At 34.1% G+C, this 22242-nt stretch overlaps 1 protein-coding gene across 1 annotated transcript in view; it reads right to left on the bottom strand.

Annotated features, from left to right (window-relative positions):
• Window positions 1-22242, bottom strand: part of MGAT4C (MGAT4 family member C) — a 719505-nt gene that overhangs the window by 75835 nt on the left and 621428 nt on the right. The gene's annotated exons all lie outside the window — the stretch shown is intronic.

Raw genomic sequence — 22242 nt, 5'->3', positions numbered from 1 at the left:
AAGTTCTATTTATTTCTATAAATGCTATTGCTCACAGCCGTTCTCTTCTATTTAGAATTAATGAAAAAGTTTAATAGATTCCTTGCTCATCACTATTTCTCATATAGAATATCTTCCATCTTGAGATATTTTCCAATTTAACTTTCATTTGAGGAGAGCATGTCTTTATTTTTTTATTTTTATTTTTTATTAAATCATAAATACATAGATCATGCATACATTAATGCATTTATGGAGTATAAGGTGCTGATTTCATACAGAATTAGGAATGCTTACATCACATTGGTTAATATATTCCTCATCTCATTTACTTATTATTGTGTTAAGACATTTATACTCTATACTAATAGATCCAACATGTTCCCTTGCATTATGCACCATAGGGGTGATCCCACCATTCACCCTTCCTTGATCTGACCTCACCCTCCCCTCTCATCCCCTCCCATCTTGGGCCATAGTTGTTATGGCCCTTATGTTATGGCACTTACATATGAAAGTGTGAGTGATTGGAAATTGGTTTCATAATAGTACTGAGTACATTGGATATTTTTTCTTTTATTCTTGAGATACTTTACTAAGTAGGATATGTTCCAGCTCCATCCATAAAAACATGAAAGAGGTAAAGTCTCCATTTTTAAGGCTGCATAATATTCCATGGTATACATATACCAGAATTTATTAATTCATTCATGGGTCAATGGGCATTTGGGCTTCCACCATGACTTGGCTATTATGAATTGAGCTGCAATGAACAATCTGGTGCAAATATCTTTGTTTTAAAGTGATTTTTGGTCTTTTGTATATACCCCTAGTAGAGGAATTGCAGGATCAAACAGCAGGTCTACTTTTAGATCCCTGACTATTCTCCATACTTCTTTTCAAAAGGGACGTATTACCTTGCACTCCCACCAGCAGTGCAAAAGTGTTCCTTTTTCTCCACATCCACGCCAACATCTGTAGTTTTGGGATTTTGTAATGTGAGCCACTCTTATTGGAGTTAGATGATATCTCAAAGTGGCTTTGATTTGCATTTCTCTGATAATTAAAGATGATGAGCCTTTTCTCATGTGTCTGTAGGCCATGTGCCTATCTTCTTCAGAGAAGCTTCTGTTCATGTCCCTTTGCCCACAATGAAATAGGATTACTTGTTCTTTTTTTATTAATAAGTTTGAGTTCTCTGTGGATTCTGGTTATCAAACCTTTGTCAGAAGCACAACCTGCAGATATCCTCTCCCATTCTGATGGCTGTCTGCTTGCTTTACATACATACTGTGTTCTTGGCTGTGCAGAAGCTTTTAGTTTGATCAGATCCCAGTAATGTATTTTTAGTGTTGCTTCAATTACCTGGGGGCTCCTCCTTATAAAGTATTCTCCCAGGCCAATTTCTTCAAGTTTTTACTCTGTACTCTCTCCAAGATCTTTATAGTTTCATGTCTTAAATTTAAATCTTTTATCCAGTGAGAGTCAATTTTTGTTAATGATGAAAGGTGTGGGTTCAGTTTCAGTCTTTGACAAGTCGCCAGCCAGTTCTTCCAACACCATTGGTTAAATAGAGAATCTTTCCCCCAATTTATATTTTTTATGGGCTTATCAAAGATCAAACGATGATAAGTGTCTGGGTTCATTTCTTGGTTCTCAATTCTGTTCCATGCATCTACCTCTCTATTTCTGTTCCATACCGTGCTGTTTTGTTCACTATAGACTTATAGTATAGTTTGAAGTCTGGTAGCATGATTCCTCCTGATTTGTTTTTATTTCTGAGTAATGTCTTGGCTATTTGAGGTTCTCTGGTTCCATATAAAATGAAGTATTATTTTTTCCAGATCTTTAAAGTATGATGGTGGTGCTTTGATAGGGATTGCATTAAATTTGTAGATTGATTTGGGTAATATGTACATTTTAACAATGTTTATTCGTCCTAGTCATGAGCAAGGTATGTTTTTCCATTTGTTAATGTCTTCAGCTATTTATTTTCTCAGAGTTTCTTAATTCTCTTTATAGACATCTTTCAAGTCCTTTGTTAGGTGAATTCCCAAATATTTCATCTTCTTTGGCACAACCATAAAGAGAATAGAGTCCTTGACTGGTTTTTTTGGCTTTATTATTATTGGTATATGTAAAAGCTACTGATTTGTGAGTACTGATTTTGTATCCTGAGATGCTACTATATTCCTTGATCACTTCTAATAGTTTTGTAGTTGAGTCCCTGGGGTTTTCCAGGTATAAAATCATATCATCTGTGACGAGAGACAGTTTGATCTTCTCTGATCCTATTTGTATTCTCTTGATCACCTTCTCTTGCCTGATTGAGATGGCTAAGACTTCCATCACGATGTTAAAAAGCAGTGGAGACATTGGGAAACCTGGCATGGTTCCTGATCTGAGGAATCCACTCATGGATCCCGAGTGGAAATGTTTTCAATTTTACTCCATTTAATATGATAATGGCTGTGGGTTTGCTGTAGAGGGCCTCTATCAATTTTTAAAAAGTCCCTTCTATACCTATTTTTTAAAGTGTTCTGATCATGAAAGGATGCTGGATATTGTCAAAACATTTTTCTGCATCTATTGAGAGAATTATATGTTCTTTGTTTTTTAGTTTGTTTATGTGATGTATTATAGATTAGATTAGATTTACATAAATTGAACAAACCTTGAGACCCTGGTATAAAACCCAATTGGTCATGATGTATAATTTGTTTAATGTGTTGCTAGATTCTGTTGACTAGGATCTTATTGAATATTTTTGCATCTATGTTCATTAAAGATATTGGGCTATGGTATTCTTTTCCTGTTTGTCTTTTCCTGGTTTGGGGATCAGGTTGGTATTTACTTCATAGAATGTGTTGGGTGGTATTCGTTCTTTTTTGATGTTTTGGAAAGGGTTAAGTAATACAGGTACTAGTTCCTCTTTAAAGGTTTGGTAGAATTTTGATGTGAAGACATCTGGTCCCAGACTCTCTTTTTTGGTGAGATTTTGATTCTATTTCAGTACTTGATATAGTCTGTTCAGCATTTCCAATTATTTTTGAGTAAGTCTAGAAAGTTGGCATGCTTCCAAGTACTAGTCAATTTCTTTCAGATTTTCATATTTCTGAGAATAAATTTTTGTAGTGTTCATTAAGGAGTTTTTGAATTTCTGAGGTGTTTGTTGTTATTTCGCCTTTGTCATTTCTGATTGATGATATTATGGACTTCAGTTTTCTATTTTTGGTTAGATTGGCCAAAGGTTTATAAATTTTGTTGAATTTTTCTAAAGACCAACTTTTTGATTCATTGATCTTTTGAATAGTTCTTTCGATTTCATTTCATTTAATTCTTCTCTAATTTTAGTTATTTCTTTTCTTCTGCTGGGTTTGGGGTTGGAATGTTCTTCCTTTCCCAGTTGCTTAAGATGTCCTATTAAGTTATTGACTTCCTCTCTTTCGGTTCTCTTGAGGAAGGCTTGCAATGCTATAATTTTTTTTTCTTAGGATGTCCTTTGTACTATCCCACAGGTTCTGATAATTCTGTCTTCATTATAGTTTTGTTTCCAAAATTTGGCAATTTCCTTCTTAATCTCATCTATGACCCAGCTATCATTAGGCATAAGGTTATTTAGTTTCCATGTCTCTGTATGAGTATGCAGATACCTGTTTTTGGTGAGTTCAAATTTTATTGCATGATGATCTGAGAAAATACAAGGAATAATTTCTATACTTGTAAATTTTCTGAGGTTAGACTCGTGACCTAAGATGTGATCAATTTTGGAAGATGTTCCATGGGCTGATAAGAAGAATGTGTATTCTGTTTTGTTAGGATGAAATGTTCTGTAGATGTCTATTAAATACAACTGTTATATGGTTAAGTTTAAATCTAGAATTTATTTGCTTAGTTTCTTGTTGGAGAATCTATCCAGCACTGACAAAGAGGTGTAAAATCTCCAACTATTATGGTGCTGGAAGATATTAAATTGCTCATGTCTGTTAGGGTCTCCCTTATAAATTGAGGAACATTCTGGTTGGGCGCATAAATGTTAATAATTGACATCTCATCATGTGTGAGTATTTCCCTTAACAAATATGAAGTGACCATCCTTGTCTTTCCTTAATTTTGTTTGTTTAAAGCCTAGTGTATCTGCAAATAAAATTGTTACCCCTGCTTTTCTCTGATTTCCATTTTCCTGGATTACAGATATCCATTCCTTCACCCTGAGTCTATATTTATCCCTTAAGGTAAGATGAGATTCTTGTATGCAACAGATATCTGTCCTGAATTTTGTATCCAGTCAGCCAGCCAACATGTGCCTCTTAAGAGGACAGTTTAAGCCATTTATATTAATTGAGAGTATTGATAAGCCTGGTAGTATTTGGGGTGTCATTTTAGTGAAAATTTTAAATGAACATTGAACAGTGAACATTTTAAATCTTTTCACCACTGTGGAAATTGGGTTTTGGTCAAGAATTTAAGAGTGAGTTTGTTTTGGTGGTAGAGCATTGTGCTGGTCATTATGAAGGATGGGTCTGAGGATATCTTGAAGAGATGGTTTGGTTATGGCAAATTTCTTCAACATGTGTATGTCATTAAATTATTTAACTTCTCCATCATAAATGAAGCTCAGTTTAGCTGGATACAGGATCTTGGGCTGAAAGTTGTTTTGTTTTAGGATATCGAAGGTTAGTGATCATCCTCTTTTGGCTTGAAAAGTTTCAGCAGAGAAATTTGCAGTTATTCTAATATTCTTTCTCTTGTAGGTTATGATTTTCTTAGGTCTGACTGTTTGCAGGATTTTCTCCTTCATATTAACTTTGGTGAAGTTAATTACAATGTGTCTAGAAGATGCTTTATTTGGGTTGAGTCCTGTTGGGGTTCTGAAACTGTCTGCTATCTGAATTTCAGTATCTGAATTGCCATACTTGTGAAGTTTTCCTCAATTATCTCTTGGAGTAGAGTATCTGTGCCTTTCAGACAATCCTTTTCTTCAGGGATTCCTGTGAGGTGAAAGTTTGCCCTTTTGGAGTGATCCCACAATTCTCTCAGGGAATGATTCATTTTTGCTCTCCACTTCTCTTCCTCTTTGAGCATTTGGGAGTGTTTAAAAGCTGTGTCTTCAACGTCATTAGATCCTTTTTTCTGCCTGGTCCATTCCATTACTGAGGGATTCTACTGTATTTCTCAGATCTTTGAGGAATGCAAGTTCTTGCCTCAATGTGTCAAAATATTTGGTGATTTTGTCTTTGAATTCATTGAATTCTTGAGACAATTTTTCAAGTGTTCCTTGAATTTCTAACTCCTTATTAACCTCCATTCTGTTAATCATATTTGCAATCCAAATTCTGAATTAGATTTCTGACATCTCAGCCATTTGTTTATGAATGTGATCTTCTGTTGTGTCTCCTTTGTCATTCCTTGGGGCAGTTGATCTACTCTGATTATTCATGTTGCCACAGTTTTTCCTCTGATTCCACCCCATGATACAACAAAGATATTTGTATTAGAATGTTTATTGCAGCCCAATTCATAACTGCCTGATCATGGAAGAAGCCCAAGTGCCCATCAATCCACGAATGGATTAACAAACGGTGGTATATGTACACCATGGAATACTATGCAGACTTTACGTACTTCATGTTCACATGGATGGAGCTGGAAAATGTTCTTCTGAGCAAAGTATCACAAGAATGGAAGAAAGAGTATCCAATGTACACACCCCTATTATGAAACTAATTTATACCTTTTATATGTAAGCTATAACCTAATAACAGCCTAAGACTATGGGAATATTATTTTTCACCATTTGGCTAGAGAAGATGGCAAGGTGAAATTGAATTGATGGCTCCTGGAGTTGTACTTCACCAGCCCTTTACCAAAGAACTGGGACTGGTGATTGCAGCATTTCCCTTAGAGCTTTACAAAGGTCTCATTCAGGAATACAGCCTGAAACTCTGGGGACCTGTTTGGTGTGGTGGGGCTAGATGGTGCTGACTGGTATTCAACTAGTCTCTGTCCAATCCTAGTAAATCAGTGGCTTTGGGCTGACATTTCATCTATGGAGATATATAAGTAATTAAGACCTCCCCACACATGCATAGGTGACAACTGGAATGGGAGAATCCCACACTCCCACAAGAACATAACTAGTGTACAACCTCGGTGGGTTCCCAGGTGATTGGCCCAGGTCAAGAATTCCAAACCAATTGTCCCAGTCAACACAAACACTGATCAGGTGGGAGAGTTCAAAAGGTCATCAGCATCTAGGCAGCAGGGTCCACTGGCAGCTCAATTTGACCCCAGTGGGAGGGACCATGGAGCCACCATCACTGTCAGAGGCAGCACTGTCAAAGTCGAGGGTGGTGCTGCTGGTCTTGGGTACTGCTGTGTGCAGATTGCAGGAGCTGGAAGGGAGCTGGGGGGTGTTGCCATTGGAGATCACATCTTTAAATAGTTATCACAAAGGAGACTCAAGAGTGATATACTTTCTGAATTCATTTGGGTCATATTGTGCTTACTTTTAGCCCTGAAATATCAATTTTATTTTGGCTCAGTGTAAATACTAGTTTTGCACCAATTTTCTCTTGTATTTCTGTAAATAGTCTTCATTCCTTTCTAATATTCTACTATTGTGAAGAAAATTCTAATATCAATCTATTTGTTTTCTCAGAGTAACAGATTTATTTCAAGGCTGGAAAGTCCTTGCTAACCTTGTAAAGCTCTAAACAATAACCTAACCTTAGAGTCTTTTTGAAAACCCAAAGTGACAAAAGGATTTGGACGTTTCCTCTATATCTGTTAGTCAGATCACACTGTCAGATCATACTTTTTGAAAAATGTGTTCAGGAGAAGAAATAATGAGCATATGCTGGGGCTGCCTGCTGAGATTTTTCCTAAAGTTTATATTTTCTAAATCCTAATAGGCAAAACCAATTGTTTCATTTACCATTTAAGAATAATAATCCATAAGAAAGCACAATAAATTTGATAAATTTTTGCAATGATGTATATGAAATCTTAAACATATATCTTTTTTCTTGCTTTTTCTTATTAAATGTCACATAAAGGATCAAACAAAACAAGAAAATAATAAAATATCATGAAAACCAAAGAGAAAGAATTTAAAATAAATTTAAGTGCACAGACAAGGAATATTCTAATTCTGGGTGCTTCAATAGACATATTTTATAAGAAAAGAATGTTGCTTCAGATATTTAAAATTGGATTTATTAGGAAGGAAAAACAAAAGCATTATCCTTGAATAAAAGCTACTCCAAATATTGAGTAAATGAGGCAGAAACACAAAACCTCAATGAATAATTGTGAAACTTTCTTAACATTAATATTGTGATGGGTATTTAACTATTTACTCCCCTCTGGCCTCAGATATTGACATTACCATGAGAAACCGTAGCATATTTTTGTTTTGTATATACATGAATGCATTGTAATATTACTCTGCAAATGCAGAAGAAAGAAGCAACTAAAATGGCTAGTCAGGCAGGAGGAAGTTAGGCACAAATGACAGTGTCTCGAAAATATTACTTATTGTTTTGAAATGGCTCAAGGGCTCAGGCAAATGATAAACAACAAACCCAGAGAAATACTGACAGATTGAAAGCCACAGCTTTAAAACAACCTTTTCTTATTTTATGCTCTTCCATTGAAAAGTGACTTTAATATAGAATTGCAGAAGGAATAAAATGATGTTCTTTCACACAAAGGTATCCTTCTGTGTAACTCTCAAGTCTATGGAGAGCCCTTGAAGTGTATCGTAACATCTCCGTGCCACCACAGGAGCTTCACATAACCTGCAAGTACCTGCCTCTAGCATTCACCAGACACACACAGACATTATTAGAAGGAAGCCAGACTTGCCTTTATCTAATAACAGGTCCCCTGAGAATATCCCAGAAGCAGTAAGGCATGTTCACTAGTGTCACAGGATGAACTAAAAATTGTGATTCCTTTTCTTTTTTTAACTCCATCTTCTGTAGCATGAACTGAGTATTATATTTTTCTTTGTTGCCCTAATGTAACCCTTGGCCCTTCAGTCTTCTTTGATATATGATAGTATAAAAATATCTACAAAAATATCAAGTGACCTTTGCTTCTTTCATTGCAGATCATAATCCTCTCAAGTAACTACACAATCACCTCATGGTCAAATAAAAATTAGTAATTGTAAGATACCAGCAAAAATTTAAAAAATTGCTATTTGAAGCAGGGACAGTGGGTCACATCTATAAATCCCAACATCTCAAAGGCTGAGGTGGGAGGATTGCCTTAACTCTGAAGTTCAAGGCTATGATCATACCAGTACACTCCAGCTTGTCCAGTTGACATGCTAAAGCATATATAACGTTATTCCACAATCCATTACCAACATGTTTGATTGGGTAATAACATCTGTGCAGCTTTGAAGCAGATGAAAGAAGAATGGAAATAAATTATTATCATCCTATTTTTTTTAATTATAGTAAAACTGAGGCCCAGAGTGTTTTTATGTAATTTAGTTTCCAAGGTAACTATTACAATTAGTAATCAAAATGCTAAAATATTATATTATTAATACTGGGAACTTGTATATTGAAAACATGTGTGCCTCAGGGAAATTTTAGCACTAGACTTAAGTGCTGAAAGTTTAAGATCCCAGTTAACTTTGTTTTTCATTTCTTTTTTTAAATTCTGAGAGTGCTATCTCTTAACTTTAGCCTTAACTTTAGCCTTAACCTATCTCTTAACTTTAACCCTTAATCTGAAGAGCTGAGATCTATCTTCTTTTAAGCATTATATTTGGTTTAACTCAACCTTAAGTGCCTGCAGGGTGTAGGCATCTAAAAAGTTATGTCAAGAACATATGATTTAGGAAGCATATGATTGTTCATTTAGCTCAGCATTTAAAGTTATCCTTCCAATCACCTTCTTAACCTCTTTGAAATTTCATCTCTATCTATGCTTTTATCTGCCATATAATGTCAGAAAGAAATGAGTATGTCCGTTCAAAGCTAACCCTGATCTGTCCTCTACTCACCTTCAAAACCCCACTTTCTCTGTTATTAAATCTTCTTTTAAATCTTATCAGCATGGCCCTTTCTACCCTTTCCACTATGTCATCATATTGCTAAAGCCATCATATTTTTTCAGATCTTCATTTGACTTCCACGTTTCTGCATTGTAACACTTTCTCTCTTTACCCAGGATTCTGTTTAAGTCATTGGCAGCATGTTTTCAGAATCCCCTTTCTATGTAACTGATTCTTGAAGTTTTTCATCAACAATCTTTACACAGTACACATGCTTCTGTATCTCTGAAATGCTCTTGGTACAATTAAGCATATAGGAAAATACAGATCTATTTAGCATTCTCATGACCCCTCCTTAATTAATTATTTGGAGTTTAATATATGAAATTATTTTTCCATAAATTGTAAATTATACACACAGCCCTTAATAGGAAGGGATCTACAGTGTGTTGGCAAAATCCATTAACGGATATTACATGATTTATAGAACAAATGATTCTTGATGTAATGGGATGTATCGAGTGCCTTGAGTCCAAATCTCTAGTAGTAGTGTATATTGTTGAATTTCCATTTTCTTCTTCAATTACTGCTCTGTCCATCTCCAGAGCACTATTATCTTCTTGATGTTCCCATTGTTCTATTGCCCCTTTTAAAATTATTTTCCTGATGTCTCTTTTCTCTGCCATTTCATTGTGACTGGTAAAGGGTTTCAATATTTTCCCTGCTGTACTTATATTTGCTGAAGGACTGCATTCCTACTGCTATCTGTATGTTGCATTAAGCAGCATCAACATGTTGATGATATCTGCAAGTATCTATATTTATTGCATATATATGTATCTATATCTTCATTTCATGCATGATAGTCATAATTTAAACTCCATTAGGATATCCTATGGTATAGTCCAAACTGGCCATATTCTCTATAGAAAGTACCACAAATGTTCAAACTTCAAATTCACCAAGACCACTACTGCTAATTACATATAGGTCCCTATAATTTATTGCCTGAATTGATGTAGTATTTATTTTTAAATTTAATAGTAACTATTTTAATAGGCAATACATTCATATGCCTTAACATTTAAAAGGTAAAGAAAAAATAGTATCAAGAAAATTTTTCCTGAATGAATTTTCTGAACAGTGGCATATGTATACCATGGAGTATTATTCAGACATAAAATGATAAAGACTTTACATATTTTGTATTAACTGGGATAGAGTTGGAGAACATTCTCTTTAGTAAAGTATCACAAGAATGGAAAAGCAAGTATGCAGTGCATTCAATACCAACATGAAGCCAATAGAGGAACTAATATATGTCCACACAAGAGAAAACCTCAATTTAATTCAAATTGGGAGGGGGGTGATGGGAGGACAGGGGATTGGTGTCTCTCACCTAATGGGCACAGTTTAAGAGTATATGACACACCTCCTGGGTTGAGAGGCACTTGATTTTTTTTTTTTTTTTTGCAGTTTTTGGCTGGGGCTGGGTTTGCAGCTGCCACCTCCGGTATATGGGGCCGGAGCCCTATTCCTTTGAGCCACAGGCACCACCCAGCACTTGCTTTTCTTAAGATTTCTTTTTCTCTTCTCAATTTATTATTGAGTTTTTTTTTATTTCTGACTTATGCTATTCTTCTGTATCCACTATCTTTTTTTAAAATAGCTGATTTAAAAAGTATAGTTTTCTCCTGGTATTAATGATTCTTTTCTCTTTATAATAAAGTCAGAGGGAATTTGACTTAGACACACCTTTAACCCTCAAATCTCACTCCTTCTCTAGAGTGGATTCTTCTACATAAATCGCACCAAATATTTTTGAGGTTGGTTCTCAGTATTCACAATCACCTATCTGGAATGCTAATTCCCCAGACTTCTCAGACTCATTACTGGTCGTAATATCTTGGATTTAGTTCATTTTTTTGCTACTTTCCTCAATCTATGTATATTATACATGCATTGGAGGATCATGTCTCCATGTTACCTCAGGATCATTTATCCATGGAGCATATATCCTTGCACCAGCCCTTATATCAAACGGTGGCCTTTCTTCCAATCTCAAGTATATTAAATAATCTCTAGTTGACATAGATGCATAGAATCTTGATCTTAGAATTTCAATAGTGTCTAAATTGCTTTGTCCTCAAATCAATCCTGACTCACAGTATTACTATAAATATTGTCATAGTGTATTATGTGGATATTTCATTTAAAGTTGGTATCACAAAAGTCACAGAGAGGAAAGTGTAAGTAGAGGAACTTATTTAACTTTTTAAGAAAATAATTTGGCTTGAATTGGTCACTTGGTTGCCAGAAAGCCGCCACATTGACTTTGGAATAACAATGCAGTTGGCATCATTGCCACAAACTTGAATATTATCCACGTGTTTTCCAGATCCTACTCTTCTCACTAACCTGACACACAGAATTTAATATTTTGAGTTTGCTTAATAGAAATAGTTATGAAATGAAAACATTTCATTTGCAAATTTTTGGAAGATTTCTATAGAGATATATACTGAAAATTGCCAAGGACATGGACAATATGTATCCTTGACACTTGCCCTGGGTCTAGAACTTTCATTTTATTTCAGCATTTTCACTATCAGAGATGTTCAGTATTTAATGAGAAAAAAAATTGGGATGTTTTAATACTCTTAATTTATTTAAAGTGAGACTATTATGTCATTATTAAGAGTAATTTTTTGAGAAACTTTATTCAAACTAATTTCTATTACAATGGAAAGCCTCAGGCACCCATTAAATAAGAAATATTTTCTTTCTTGAATTGCTTATACTACACGTATATATTCCATTAGTGATTTTCTCTTGAAAATAGTTTTTTTTTGTTTGTTTTTGCTTCTTAACTAGCTAATTTCCTAGATAATTCTAATAAGAATTTTAATGAAATGGAGGGCAATGACTTGCCACCAGACACGTACCCTGAAGGAAGAAACACCTGTCTGAATGACGTTTAGTATCAGTTAAGAGACTCTTTCTCCACATTTGAAATGGCTTTGTGTTTACAAAAACATTTTCTAAGAGAAGCATTTCCTGTATTCAAGTCATATTGCATGTAACATAAATAGCAAATTACAATGTCTACTAAGAGATGACAATATTCTTATGAAAAAATAAAATTATTTCAGTTTATCCTCTTCCATTCCCTTTTTATGTGGTTCTCTCATCAGTTTTTTTCCCTAAATTGCCATACTGACATACCTGCATTGTTGTTTTACATTCTCAAAGTAACTTTTTAAAAAATTTCCTTGCTGTCAGTTATGAATCTGTCTGAAATATTTGACCACATATATGAGACAAATTTTGATGCAACTAAGTGGAAGTTGACATTAAATTGGAACCACTGAAGCTCATGTGATTTGAGTGCCAATGGGGACATGTTCTGGCATGAATGTATATTGTCTTCGTTTTGTGAATTCTTTCATTTGGTTCATCATGCTCTCACGCTACGTGAAAGGCAGAGACAATATATTAGGTGCCTTCCTTAATCTCTTGCCTTTGATCACTCATCTCTCTACAGCTAACATAGATCTTTTAAAATGTAAATGGGATTTTACTATTCAAGTGCATGTATGTACACACGTATAAAACATTTTGCTCTTTTTAATCATATATATATATATATATATATTGCTTGTTTTCTCCTGAATAATTGCATATTATTGTGTTTTTCTGTGAGATGTGTTTAGATTAGAAGATTACTTGTATCTTTCCCAAATGAATACGACTTTCATATGAATTTTTTCATAGAAAAAGTCATGCATTACCTATGTTAAGAAAACTCAAATGCTAAAATACTGGATTTGGAGACAGATAACTTTGCTTCTCACTTAAACCCACTTAAAGAATACTTATGTATTTATTGAAATTCTACCCTTATAAAATAAATTATAATTCAATTATAATTTGTATGAGAGTTTATGTTTGAACCAATTATTTTAGAATGTTTTCTATACCTGTGTTAATAATCCATTTATGCCTTACGTGTTCTGTGTTATATTTCCATGGTTGGTGCTCAGAGAAAATTCATACATTGCCAAATTCCACAAGAGAATAACCCCTTTCCCTTTTAAGATTTCTTTTTTATGATCTTATTTTTATTTATTTATTTATTTTTTATTAAGTCAAATACACATAGATTATGAACACAGTCAGGCATATGTGGGGTACAATGTGCTGATTTTGATTTTTTTTTTATACAATCTGCCATGGTTACATCAGACCAATCATCATAACTTTCACCTCATTCACTTGATTATTGTGCCAAAACATCTATGTTCTACACTTCACAGATTTGACTTGTAACCTTGTCATATGCTCCATATGTGTCCTCCTCACTCCCTTCCCTTCCCGCTCCATTTCTCTCCTTCGTCCTGAGTTATAGTTGTGTTCTATCTTTCATAGGAAAGTGTGAGTAAATATAAGTAGCTTTCATAGACGTACTAAGTACATTGGATACTTTTTCCTCCACTCTTGAGACTCAGGAGAATATGTTCCAGATCCCTCCATGTATGTCTTTCAATAAAGATTTACATTTATATATATATTACTGTTTTTTCTTTATATATAGGACTTACATCTTTATTTTCAAGATTATTCCTAGCATTTCAAGACTTGGCTGAATTCTATATTTCTTTATATTTAATAATTCTGTCATTTACTTATAATGAGTCTGTTATCTTGATTTTTCCTTTTTCCTACTCAAACTAAGAGTTTATTTAGAAGAAAATTTCCCTTTAAATGTTTATAGTGTACAGATTTTTGGCTATTTTTTAAATACAATCAAGTTACAATTTTTTACTTGAATTTTTATCAGATAATATGAAAAGTGTTGCTTCTGTCCTTCAGGAGTTTTTGCAATTAATTTGTGGCTTGATATATGCCGTATTTTCATGAATAATTCATGATTTGTTTAAAAAATAAATATTTTCTGCCATTTACTTTTTTCAGTTTAGATGTATTCTTCATGTGCTGATTTCTGAGAAGTATAAGTTTTGGTTAGTAAATGTGAGTTTTCATTTATCATTTTCTCTTTCCATTGTCATTATTTCGCCATCTACACTTTGAAGCTACACTTTTGAGTGCATAAAGATTCTTTACCATAGAACTGTACCTTTTTTGGTATCAAATTTGATTAGTATGTCTTTTTCTTCCTTTTAATCTTTAATCTTTGTGTGATCCTATTTCATGTATGTCTCTAGAAAATAGTGTATGCCATATTTTTTTATTCTGATATGAGTTTTCTTAAAAGAGCAGTTCCTCACACCTTTTGTACTATTAACCTGGGTGGAATTGAAGCATATTCTTAGTAAAGTATCACAAAAATGGAAAAGCAAGTATCCAAAGTACTCAATACTAATACGAAGCAAGTAGATGATCTAAGACACTCCCACATAAGAAAAAAACTCAATTCAATTCAAGTTGGGGAGGGGAGAAAGAAGGAGAGTGGAGAGCAGAGAAGGGAGAGAGATGGGTGTCCTCCCACTTATTGGGCACAATGTAAGGGTGTGTGGCACATCTCTTGGGTATGGAACACAACTACAGGAGGAATTGTATCTAACAAATGCAAACATTGTGTGTAACCTAGTTGTTTTGTATCCTCACATTAACCTTAAATAAAAAATAAATAAACAAATAAATAAATAAATGCCAGGCCCTCTCCACAAAAAGAAATGAACAAGGAGTTCTGTGTCAGTCATTTATATTACTGTTAGAACATACCAAATTTAAAAATAGTACCTTCTCTTATTTCACCCATTCACTCTCTATTCTGTTTATCATTTCTTCCTCTTTTTGTTGGATTTTTATTTTTAAATTTTTTCATTCTAATGCACAGATAATAGTTGTATATTCTTATAGGGTACATCTGATGTTTTGTTACAGGCATATGATGTGAATAAATCAAATCAGGGGGGTTTCTTTTTGGATCCTTGCCTATTTTTAATCATATTAGTTGGTCTTTTACTATTGAGTTATTAGAATTCTTTATATATTCTTGTTATTTACCCCTTGTCAGATGGGTAGTTATCCAATACAGAGAGTGCCTATATGTGTGTGTGTGTGTGTGTGTGTGTGTGTACTCATTGTAAGAAAAGAAAGAACTGTATTAAAATTGCAATACTCAATATGTACTAATAATGTTTGTTATCTTGATAATATGTGTTACCTTTTGTAATTGCAGAATTCAGATGTGGCTTGATCAATGGAATAGAATAGAGAACTCAGAAATAAACCCACATATGTATAGTGACCATATCTTGACAAAAGTACCAAGAATATACAGTGGGGAAAGGGGAGCTCTTCAAGAAATCAATAAACGGTGCTGGGAAAACTGGATATCCATTTGTAGAAGACTGAAATTATACTATTATCTATCACTATATACAAAAATAAAATAAAAGTGGATTAAAGAGTTAAATATAATACTTAAAACTATGGCAATATGAAAAATATTAGGTAACTCTTTAAGATGTTGGTCTGGGCAAAAGCTTCTTCCTCATTTTGTTGGACTGATTGAGAATTTTTAGATAATATAAATTTATTTCTTGAATAATTTAGAATTTCCTTAACTAATTCTGTTCTTCTTTTCATTGTAATCAAATTACTAAACATAAAATTTTAAAATAGGTTTTTTGTCAGTGTTTCAGGTTGATCATCATTAATAGACTATTTCCAAAAAGCCAGGACCCTCCCTTCTTCCCTGTCCCCAGTGTCCATCGCCAATGCATGTCAACAGCACTTATTACTTTTGTTAACTAAAAAGATATAATGCTATAGGAATTACAAAGTAAAGCAATAACCCTGTCATATTTTGCTGTTATTTCTATCCATTATTTTTTGTGGCTAGTTCTCGTCATCATAACTAGTAAACCCAAATGTATATAAAATTTTTATGTAACCAGACCATTGTCACCTCCAGGAGATACTTATAACAAATTTTAGAAATGATGTAGTTGTATCTGGGCAAATCTGGATAAATAAAATTTGGGGTAACTTTTTTCTACTTGTTTCTTTTTTGTTTAAATAATCATAACTGGGCTACCACAAAGTTGAACGTTAATAGAGAAAAAAGAGAGGAACAATGAACTATACACTTGTCGATAATTGTGGCGTCCATAATTTTTCAGGTGGTTCCCAAGATTTCTGCACCAACTATAAACTATTGAAAGAAAAATTTAGTTCTTAGTATTGATAAAGTGGTGATAATTCTTGACATGGAAATGTATTATTGCTGTTATTAGTTTTTCATTCACTTGTCAGCTGTGAAGTAGAAAGACATTTTATATTCTTTTTCATTCCTTACTGAGACATGTTTTTTCATTTTCCTTCAATAATTTATTTAAATTAAATATTTAAGTATCTATAATATTGATTATTACTCTGTAAGTCATGATTACTGCCTTCAAGATGCTTAGACTTTAGTGAAATAAGAGATATGATTTGAAAAGTTAATGCTCAAGAGTTGGAGGTTGCTATGAGCTGTGATGCCACAGCACTCTACCCAGGGGGACAGCTTGAGGCTCTGTCTCAAAAGAAAAAAGAAAAGTTAATGAACAAGAGTTTAAGTAATGGTTTGGAGCACCAATGAAAGAAGTCATTTGAACCTGGATAATTTACTTTCACACTGTTAGTTACACAGACGGTAACATTAAGTGGAGTTCAAAAAATAGCAACAGTGTATGGCCTCATGGAGAATAGTATTTTGGAAGCAAAATCGAAAGTGTTCTTTGAGAAACAACAGTGGATGTCAAGAATTTCTTTCTCTATTGGTGAGTTGATGTAGTAAAATAAAAGAGAAACTGCTTCAGAGATAAAGAGAAAATTTTTATATTGTTGAGTGCTAAGACTTGCTAAGATGTCAGTTAAAGCTACCTTTCCAAATTTACTTATTTATCTACTTTTTTTTTTTTTTCAGTTTTTGGCCAGGGCTGGGTTTGAACCTGCCACCTCTGGCACATGGGGCCAGTGCCTTACTCCTTTGAGCCACAGGTACTGACCTACCTTTCCAAATTTAGAAGTTGCTAATCATGCTTGGCTCTGCCTGGAGAGACAGCATATCAATTTGACTTCTTCTGTCAGGTTAAATCACAATGGATACTAACTTCAAAATCATCTATGCTTTTAAGCAGATAGTCAAAATTGAAGTACAATAAAAGCTGCATTTAGCTTATTTAGGGTGGTGCAAGTCTGAGAGAGGTGTAACAGAGATATGATTTAGTCTAAATCTGAGGAAAATAAACGAACTCCTTGCTACTCCACTAACTGACTATGAATTTAAGGAGAACATGTGTGCCAGTTTTAGAGGCTACATATTATGAGTTTAGTCCTTATTCACTAAAATTAGTAAAATAGAAGTCTTAAAACCCCAAGTTGTGAACTTCTTCTTCTTCTTCTTCTTCTTCTTTTTTTGCTGTTTTGGCTGGGGCTGGGTTTGAACCCACGACCACCACCTCCAGCATATGGGGCCAGCACCCTACGCCTTTGAACCACAGGTACCACCCAAGTTGTGAACTTCTAACTGAACTTCATGCAACAAAATATTTTTCTAAGACCTTTTCTGTTGAAAACTTATCTTTGGAAAGAATATTGTTCCTTACTAAAAATATGTGCTGTCAACAGGCTTAATGAATCACTAGTGACAGAGAAGAGAAAAAATAATTACAAACATTTAATGCTTTTTATATCTCATTAGAAGATTTAGCCATTGCACTTTATTGAAATAAAAACAATTAGTGGGAGAGGATCTAAAGGCTGATGTAAACTTGAATAATTAAAAGGTAGGATATCAACAAAGGCCATGCTTATTGATATAGATATACAACAGCATGAATTTTTTTTTGAAATAATAAGTTAAAACTTCTTTAAAGTTTAAGAGAAATGAAGAAGCCAAAGATGTGCAAGAAGGGTCACAATACCTGTATTCCTCATTGTTTTAAGTACTTCTAGTCACCTAAGAAACATTATTTTAACTTCAATACTACATATTACTTAAAGCCATATCCTTCATCTAGGAAAAACTAAATAAACAGAAAGCCCAGGAAGCATAACTGTCTTTGTAGGCGATTTTAAAAGCAACTCAAAAGTAATAATAGTAAGAAATAAAAATTAATGAATGTAATATTGCATAGCATAAGCTAATCAGTTCACGTTAGGCCATCAAAGTGTTTTGAAAATGAAGTACTTTTGGTACTCTGAATCTGTTAGTTGGGCAGTTTCATAGAAAAGAAGAGAAATCTTCAAGACACTATAAGCTAATTCAAATATCAAATATTGAGGCCACCATAAAGGAGAAGGATATGAAAGATATCATTCTAATATTATTCTTAGTAGTCTTATCCAACACTTAATCTACCTTTAAGAAATGTTAAATTTTTCACTTTGAGAACTCCATTATACTTTTCATAGATTTAATGTTTAACAGTTGCCAGTGTTTATGAATTTCATGTTTTTTTCTTTAGATCAGTTTTTTTTTTTCTGCAACATGTCATAAAAAAATAAGAAAGTTTGCACAAACGCATGAGATATTTTGCATTTGCTTATCTTGGCTAAGAAGGGCAAATACAAGTGTTTATAAAAAGAAATAGATTTCCAATATTATACATTTTTATTTTTATAGGAGTAGCTGCCTTTCAAATATATTTAGCATTTTAAAGCAGTTGGTAATGTCTGTATTGACTCCACATTCTTATTGGAGTATACAGGTTACAGTTGGTACCTTGACTAATCTGGACAATATGTGTCGAGCTGGAAGGTAGATCTGTAGTAGGCTGAGTAGTGGCAACAAAGAGATCCATGTTCTAACCCCTGGAAACTAGGAATATTACTTTATATGGAAAAAGAATAAATAATACTTTATGAGGCACAAATATAGTTCAGTTAAAGTCATGGAGAGGAGGAACTTGTCCTGGATTATACAGTAGCTCCTAAAGGCACTCGCATGTGTCTTTCTAAAAGAAAGACTAAGCAAGTTTTTTGTTTTTTTTTTTTTTCAGACGGAACCTCAAGCTATCCACCTGGGTAGAGTGCCATGGCATCATGCTCACAGCAACCTCCAACTCCTGGGCTCAAGCGAGTCTCCTGCCTCCGCCTCCCAAGTAGCTGGGACCACAGGCGCCCGCCACAAGGCCCGGCTATTTTTTGGTTGCAGCCGTCATTGTTGTTTGGCGGGTCTGGGCTGGGGATTCGAACCCGCCACCTTAGGTGTATGTGGCTGGTGCCTTAGCCGCTTGAGCCACAGGCGCCGAGCCAAGACTAAGCAAGTTTTGAGACACAGGCACAGAAAAGAACATGTTCAGAGAAGGAAGAGGCAATACATCCTCAGAGGCAGAGATTAGAATGCGAGTCACTCAGGGAAGGCCAACAACTACCAGGACATAGAAACTACTGAAGCAAGCAAAAAAGACTCTCCATTCGAGCCTCAGCAGGGAGTGCACCCCTGCTGGTGTTTTGATTTTGGACTTCATGTCTCCAGAACTGTGAGCGAGAATAAATTTCAGCTATTTTAAGGTATTCATTTTATAATTAGTTGTAAGGCAGTTGTAGGAAACCAATTCAGATCTTTTTTGTGAAGGAGGGTACTTAAACAAAGAAGCATTCTCTCTCCCTCTCTCTCTCTCTTTTGAGTCTCACTTTGTTACCCTTGGTAGAGTGCCCTGGCTTCCCAGCTCACAAGAACCTCAAACTCTTGGACTGGCGTGATCCTCTTGTCTCAGCTTCCCAAGTAGCTGGGACTACAACCGCCTGCCACAACACCGGGCTATTTTGGTTTTTTTAGATATGGGCTCTCACTCTTGTTCGGGCTGGTCTGGAACTCCTGAACTCAGGTGATTCATCTGCCTTGGCCTCCAAGAGAGCTAGGATTACAGGCGTGAGCCATGGCGACGCACCACGACCATTGTCTTTCATCTTGTAGTTTGAATTTGCTCTGTCAGCTTGTGCAGAGAGAGAGACCCAACCCAAGATATGCCAACAATAGTATTCTTTCCTCATTCACTCAGGCACCCATAGTTCATCAGGCAGGATGCAAATCTGCCTGGATCTTTCAATGAAAGATTTTTACATTATTTATCTTTCTTTGATCTTTGTATCTAGAGAACTTGGTTGTACCAACCATAAGTAGCTATTTCACAAATATATGATGCAAAAATTGTCTGTGTAAATTAACCTTTCTTCCATGTGAATTCGGGGCTTGCCTTTTAAGTGACCTCAAAATTCAAAAAGTGAACATAGATATTTAGGAAGATTCAAGGTCCAGAGACTCAAATTTATTTTGTCTGGATACTATTTTTCTTTATTAGCCAAATCAGGAGCCAGTAACCTAAAGTTGAAGACTCAAATTTATTTTGTAGCCAAATCAGGAGCCAGTAACTTAAAGTTGAGACTCGAATTTCTTTTGTCTGGATACTATTTTTCTTATTGGCCAAATCAGGAGCCAGTTACCTAAAGTTAAAGTGGGGCACACTTTGAAAAAAATTTATTATCTTTAAAATTACTTTTCTAAAATTCTTGAGTAAATTGATGTCTGAGCAGCAGGAGATGGGGTAAAAGAGATAACAAATAACAAGCTAGTGGAAAAAAGTAACTGTTGGGTTCAATCTTAGCATGTCCAGGGGTCAGTTATATAATACTCAAAATGAGATAACCATGTTTACCCTTTGTTATATGAAATTTTAATTTTACAGAAAATCAAAATGAACTATAAATATTTGTTGAATGCGGGTTAATGTAAAAATAAAGTACATTTTCCAAATTGAAAATAATGTCATTAATGCAGACTTTTTATTTTATATATTTATGAATATTAGTTAATCAAAACACTAGGTAACATGTTAAACTGAAATTTACATAGAAAACATGATATTTTACAGGCCCTAAGTCTTTCTGGATTAATTCACACTTCATAAACTTCATTATTTCTGACAGTTCTCAGAGTTACACAGTAAGCTTGTCTTATCCATCCTCCTCTCTTCCATCCTTGCTACTAATAGACCATTTAGAATAGTGATGGACCTGCTTACAAAGGTCTTGATATCTTATTTCAGCTTTCATTCCCTTTCCTGAAAAATCTCTATTGAAATGCAGGTAAAATATGATTACAGAATAAATCTCATTAAGGCAAATGCTTAAATTACATTACTCTTTTCCTGACTGCTCCATGTTTGACTTTAGATAGTTTTATATATTTGATTAATGCTTGTTTTGAATTAGGGAATCTTATTCTTCTTCTAATAAGTTAAGGATTTACATTTATAAACTCTGGGTGGCCTTGCGTTATACAACATTGGTGATCTACTCTTCATATGAAAGTGTAAGTGATTGTAAGTAAATGAGATGAGGTATATATTAATGAGTGTGATGTAAACATTCCTAATTCTATATGAAATCAGCACATTGTACCCCATAAATGCATTAATGTATACATGACCTATGTGTTTATGATTTAATAAAAAAAAAATAAACTCTGGGTGGGTCTTACTGAATAGCAAATCTGTCTTAAAAATAAAACAAAAGAATCTGGATAAGAAAACCAAAAATCACAAAATTTTCCAAAATCACATTAAGTATGTGATCTTATCGGAAAAGTGTATATGTACAGTTCTGACTTCTCACGTAGATGACATACATATGACTAGCATACATATTATTGGAAGCAATAAATTAGTAACAACAAAATTTTTATCTCACATAGCATACATTGATTAATTCATCTACATAGTAAGGCATCTGTCAGGCATTTGCTCTGGAGGAGGGGGAAAAAGAGAAGAATCACGAGAAATATGAGGAAGAGATATGTTAGAAAACAAATTCCATATTCTGTTTTCTATTAATACGAGTAAAAATTAAGAAACAATTATGAGCCACACACAATTTTCTATCTTTATCTTTTATGTTAATAATTATTGATATTTATTATTTATGTCAATATGTAGACTTGCATAGAATATTTAGTATATTTGGTAATATGCTACTACTTTGCCAGGAGAATGGTTAACAGAGAACATAAAACATGGTAGAGAACTCTTTCAACAGAAAGGCTCTGTCCCAAATAGTTAACCAAAATAATTACTTTGTGCATTTAGCTTACAAGTGTCTTCTGTCATTTATTACAAATATTGAGCAATGCACAATAGGTTTTGGGAATGAAAGGCAACAAAATACTGTAAATGTCTAAACTTAGGGTTGAATGTTAGCTGTAGTCTCCAACGCTATCCTCAGAAAAAAAG

Source organism: Otolemur garnettii, unplaced genomic scaffold (genome assembly GCF_000181295.1).
Source record: "Otolemur garnettii isolate 467f Iridium unplaced genomic scaffold, OtoGar3 scaffold00007, whole genome shotgun sequence".
Taxonomy (NCBI): Eukaryota; Metazoa; Chordata; class Mammalia; order Primates; family Galagidae; genus Otolemur; species Otolemur garnettii.
This window is presented reverse-complemented; position numbering and strand designations above follow the sequence as displayed.